This window comes from Schistocerca americana, chromosome 5 (assembly GCF_021461395.2).
Source record: "Schistocerca americana isolate TAMUIC-IGC-003095 chromosome 5, iqSchAmer2.1, whole genome shotgun sequence".
NCBI lineage: Eukaryota > Metazoa > Arthropoda > Insecta > Orthoptera > Acrididae > Schistocerca > Schistocerca americana.
Window position 1 is genome coordinate 90113269 of NC_060123.1, and position 6209 is coordinate 90119477.

The following is a 6209-nucleotide window of genomic DNA, read 5'->3' on the forward strand; positions in this document are numbered from 1 at the left end:
TATCTCGGCACGCCATGTTTTATGCAAATACTGCTCTTCGTTGGATGCTGCCGTGTACTGAGAACCAGAAATCTCTACATATACGCAGAGAATAAGTAGTCTCTGAATGATGCTTACAGAGACGTATTACAGTAGACTCACGGCTCTCCATACACAACATGACATTTAAGATCTTTTCCGCACTTGGCACGTCGCAAACAGTCGTGATATTATTTACTCCCTTTCCTTGCACATTTGGCAGTTTGCTAATGGATCAAGTAATTTTTTTCCTTAAGTAAACTTGTGAGTCTCGAGCGACATGTATTCTATCAGCTACCCCACCGTCTCACTTTCTTTTATTATCAGTATTATTAGTATTTTATGTCAATTATTTTGTTGGGTCGCAAGTGACTCTCGCCTCAATATCTCGAAAAGATAAATACCGTGATGTCGCATACGCGTGTATAGTGAGTTTTAGCATTAACATTTCCTTATAAATAACTGTAAAACCGCGGTTTTCACCACAGGGCGCAGCTAGTAAACAATAAAATAAAGCAGAAATAACAACTAGTCTTAGATATTAAGCAAAAAGTTAGATGAAGTCTCAGGTATTAAGTCAGGGAAGACTCTTAGGTTCTTGGATATAGAAAATCATGTGAAAACTTGTTTACGTTCAAATCTTGAAAAGTCTTTCTAATATCTAACAACCATCCATACTCTGAATAAACGAACAGTACAAAAAATACAGTGTAAAGTAAAATTGTTATTAAAAATACATATTATGTTACTGACAGTAGCTGTAAGATATAGTTTAATGTAAATACAAATGTAATACATTAAAACAGAATACCTACTACTGTATCTAAGCTATATGGTAAGCAATGCTATCACCATATCTTTATGTTGTGTTACGAATCAACGTAAAAAAAATTAATAAAAAGAAAAACGCTCTGAATGAAGTTCTGAGAGAATGTAACGTGTAATTATATGTACAAAACAAATACTGTCACACAACAATGACGTCAGCTACAAGGAATCTTCGGTTTCCCGAATGCAGTGAGAATATAAAAATGCACCGCGCAACTAAAAATGGATGAAGTACTAAAATTATGTAATAAACATGAAAGCACGACAACAGGAAGCCGAAGCAGAACTCATGTAGTTCTTATGTAAGCTGCAATGATTATGAAATATTTTTACACACTCTCAATGTTTTCTATCCCCTGTACTCAGCACTCATGCACGTAGTTTCTATTCCTTCCGTTTACTGTAGTCGACCGCGTTAATGCTGAAAGCGATACTAAAAGGGAACTGTACATTAGAATAGGGTAACTGTTGAGAGACATGTTTTGTATGCTTCATTGTGACGTATCTGTTAATATTAAGACAAGCTATGAGTACTGAATAACAAGAATATCTGACACAAATAGAAGCAGATTGGATCTTTTTTTATAGTTAAAGCATTGTACACGAAATACGTTTAGGTTTCAGGGCAATCTGAATGGAGCTGACTTTCACTTGTATTTCCTGAAAATCTCACTAATTACTTGATGGTGGGCGGCTATGAACAGAGCCCCACTACGACAGAAAAAGGACCAAATTCTGAGAACTAATGATCAGCATCGGCAGATATAATGAGAAATGAGGAAAACGGTGTGTTTTTGTGACTAAACAGATGTTGCTTTCTTTAACAGAACTTCAAAAGTCCAAGGCGACAGAAAGGAGAATCGTTCCGTAAGCAGTTTACCTCGAGCATTCTGAGGAACGGTTCTTACAGCAACACACGGCTTTCTCTGCAAGAAAACTTCAGCTGAGCTCTTTGTTCTTATGCTCAGGTCTTGCAATGGCATTATATTTTGCATAAAATACAGATTTCGTAAAAGCAGTGGAATTCGCTGTCACCGCCTTGCGACTTGCCACTTAAAACGGGAAGAGTGGCTTAAGACATCAGAGGAGGAGTGCTTTGAAATCCTTTTGTGACAGAGAGCAGAATTTCTCTGAGGACTGCAAGAGCTTAATTGCCATCTGCAAAGACATCCAGTGAACTCGTCGCTGCCTGCGATTCAGCTTTTATTACACGGTAAGCGTAGCTCAGTTCCGTCGACCGTTTGTTTTCGTTCATTGTTTCTCCTTTCTCCTGTCGGAGCTGCTTGTTAGCAGTTAAGCACCTGCTCTGCTGCCGTGCAGGTTTTGAATTAAGTAAACGTGGAGATAAGGAAGACTACAAGGTAATAGGAAAAGCGATGATTTTATTAATGAAAGTGAGTAGGAGTGGCAGTGAATGGCTGCGATAGTGCTAGAGTTGACGTAGTGATGCTGTCGTCGACGGCGCAGCTGTCTTTCCACAGCAGCTGGCATTTCGGAGCCTGGATGAGACGTTCGATTAAATCGAGTTAACGGCGGAGAGTACTGATGGGACACAGGCGGGGAGCTAATGAGAGTTTGTTGGTCAGATAAGGGAAACTTAAAATGGGTACAGAAAAGTTTGGAATAATTCTGTTGGATCCTTTATGCTTATCGTTTGGAATTGGTGCTATTAGTTTGTTAATACTACAAAAGATAGGTTCGATCTAGATCCAATAAGCTAAACAACGTTGGAGAAAGTAAAATGGGAGGATCTCCCAGAGAATGTGGCACCGGTATTCAGGCGAAACGCTGAGTGTGATTCATTGAATAATACAGGGATGAAAATACCTGTGGTTATTCTCAGGAACGGTTCTTACTAATTGTTAGGAGTGGATCTAAGAAGCCGATGGGATGGAGTGGCTTATGAATAGGTCAAATGGGAAAGCTTTATTTAGTTTTGGCAGCAAGAGGTGTTGGCAAATATTGACTGCTGCAGATGGATTAGGATTGAGTTCTTCCGTGAGAAATGGAAACTAATTGATCATTAGGGAAGAAAATGGAGGATTTTTCCCACCTTCTGTGCTCGTTGTCACGTGGGAATTTGAAGAAATGGTACTTTTGGGCTTCTGACATGGTCTAATGAATGAGGAGTTTCTCTCTCTCTCCCATTAAAGACTGAGATATTTCAAAGATAAATTTTGTAAGGAGCTGACGATATTAAAAGACTGCGAATACGCACAAATTCTGCGTAACGTGATTACTACGAAGAGAAAGGGAAAACTCCAGTGACGACGGATAAAAGTTTCTGTTTAGAGGAAATGCCATGAACCCTTACGTGATCTTAACTCAAGATGGTTTTATGAAATATTTCATCGTGAAAAGTAAACCGTGAGACCACTCAGGCGAGTGATGGAGTTGTTGTTTAGTGATGGGTGGTCGATAAGGTAAGAAATACTCCTGTCAAAAAGTACGCGAGAATGATAAAAAAAGGAAACGATTCTGCTCTGTAATACAGAATTCGCCGTCAGCCTTCTTGATGAGGCCACTGAACAGTGGAGGAAATACATATAAGATTTTATTCATTAGGCAGGAAACGAGAAAGAAAATGCATTTTTAAACAAATCCAGTTTGTATCAAGATTACAATAAAACCTGTTGAGACCTTGTACATAAAATACCACTTACGTCTTAACAGCTTGACTTCAGATACAGAAAAGGCGGAGATAGGTGGAAGAAAAACAAGAAAGTAGCTACTTTAATATGTCAAAAATTGATACTACTACTTCAGGATAGTTTTAATAATGTGGCTCTTTAATTACAGTGTCTGATGACTGTCGTTCAGTTTTTATGCCAACAATTTAAATCATTTCATAAAATAAAAAAATAAAGATTGAACTGCATAGAAATACATGCGTAGCCAACATATATGTTCGAATGCATGTTGCATACATATGTAATGATTCATGGCTCCATTGAATGCTTGAAGATTTGGCATAAATACATACCATATGACATAATGTGAAAATAAGCAAAATATGCTTTTTTTTTATTTATAGACATAGGAGATATAAATGTATAAACTGTCATTTTTTGTTCATTTTCACTCCATTATGTCACATGGTATCATATTTTGGGGTAATTCCACAAACAGAGAAAAATATTTTAGAGTACAGAAGCGTATAATAAGAGTAATGAGTAGTGTAAATCCAAGAACATCATGTCGAAACCTATTCAAAGAATTGGGCATGTTAGCCACAGCTTCTCAGTCTGTATATTCCTTAATGAAGTTTGTTGTAAATAATACATCTCTTTTTCCAACTAACTGCTTAGTACACAGTATCAATACTAGGAATAAGAACAATATACACAAAGATTTAAAATCACTTACTCTTGCCCAGAAAGGACTCCAGTATTCAGCAACGCATATTTTCAATAAGTTACTATCAGCCATTAAGACTTTAGTTTCACACAAGGCACAATTTAAACATAATTTAAAAGAATGTTTGGTGGCCAACTCCTTCTCTTCCATCCATGAGTTTCTCAACAAGTGCATTAGACCATTTTAACGAAAATTTATTATACTTTAATTTTTGACAATACTTGGTTGTAACAGCCAAGTAGCTGCTACCTACTGTGTGAATCATGGATGTATGGAAAGCAGATGTAAGTCTTAAGTCTGTATATGGTGGTGGTTTAATTTTGAATCTTGTACATAATCGGTCTGTTCTTAACTGAGGATCACTGAAATGAATAATTTGCTTTAATTTTTGACAATACTTGGTTGTAATAGCCAAGAAATACTGATGAGGAGCCGATAGAATCACAAGGATATAGGATTTATAAGGGAATACCAGGGAAAAGAGTCATGAAAGAGTGTCCACAATTTGGAACAGGATTCGCGGTGAGTCTGAAAATAATAGAGTCCATAATAGAATTTAAAGCACAATCTCCCAGGCTCTCAACATTAACTCTAAAAGCTGCAAATAAAATGTACACAATAATAAATGCCCATGCCCCGACAAATGATAAAAATAATAAAAAAGAACACAGAGAAGAGGTAGAAAGATTTTGGGAGCTCTTAGATCAAACGACGAATAACATTAATAAAAATCACATCAAAATTTTAATTGGAGACTTCAATGCCCAGTTAGGAAGGGAAAAGAGATATAGAGACATAATAGGGAAATGGACAGCACAAAGAAGAACAAACAAAAATGGCATAAGACTAGTGGAATTTTGCAGAAACCATGACATGATCTCAAAGTCGACGTATTTTAAGAGAAGACCAAGTAAACTAAAAACTTGGAAACATCCAGACTGGAAAAAAGGAGAATGGCAACTGGACCATGTCTGCGTGGATAAGAATTACCACAAGGAAATTTACAATGTGAAAGTACTGAGAGGGACAGATACCGGATCAGATCATTACATGATAAAAATAAAAATTAAACTAACCCCATTAGTGAAGAAAAAATCCCACCAGAAGAAGAAGAGAACCTATGACCCTCATAAACTGATACAAAATGAGGATTATGAAGCACAAACCAGGGATATAAAAATAACAGATGATCTGGAAGAAATAATTCGCAAATTGAAACAAATAGCTGAACAAGCTGCCCCTATAAATCCAAGGAAAAAACACCAGTGGTGGAACGATGAATGTGATGAAGCAGTGTTGGATCGACACCAAGCCTGGTTAAGGCATCAAAATGAAAAAACAGAAAAATCATATTTGGAACTCACAAAACAAAGGAAGACAACACAAAAAATAATAAGGAGAGTTAAATGTCAGTACCAAAAAGATATACTTCTAATGATAGAAACAAATAGTGAAAAAACAAACTCAAGAGACTATTACAAAATATTTGGCAGACAATTACAAAGATATGATCCTCCAACATTAATGTTAAAAGATAAAGATAATAACCTAGCCCATAGCAATAGTAAAAATACAGAAATTCTAGCAGAAACATTTAACAAGTTACTAAATTGTGAAGATCCCCCAGAACTTCTTCAGATAAACACAGAAACCCCAATTAAAACACCAGCAGAATATATAAATCCACCTACAATTAATGAGGTCTACAGAGCTTTGAAAGAACTCAAAAACTACAAAGCAAGTGGAGAAGATCAAACGTTTGCTGAACTTTGGAAATATGCAGCAGAACCAGTAAAGATAGCATTACACCAATGCATAGTAAAAATCTGGAATGAAGAGAAATTACCAGAAAATAGGACTACTGCTATAATACATCCATTACATAAGAAAGGAGAAAAATCAAATCCAGACAACTATAGAGGAATTTCCCTTTTGGACTGCACGTATAAGATCATGTCAAGAATACTATACAACCGCTGTAAAGATCAACTAGAACTGGAACTGGG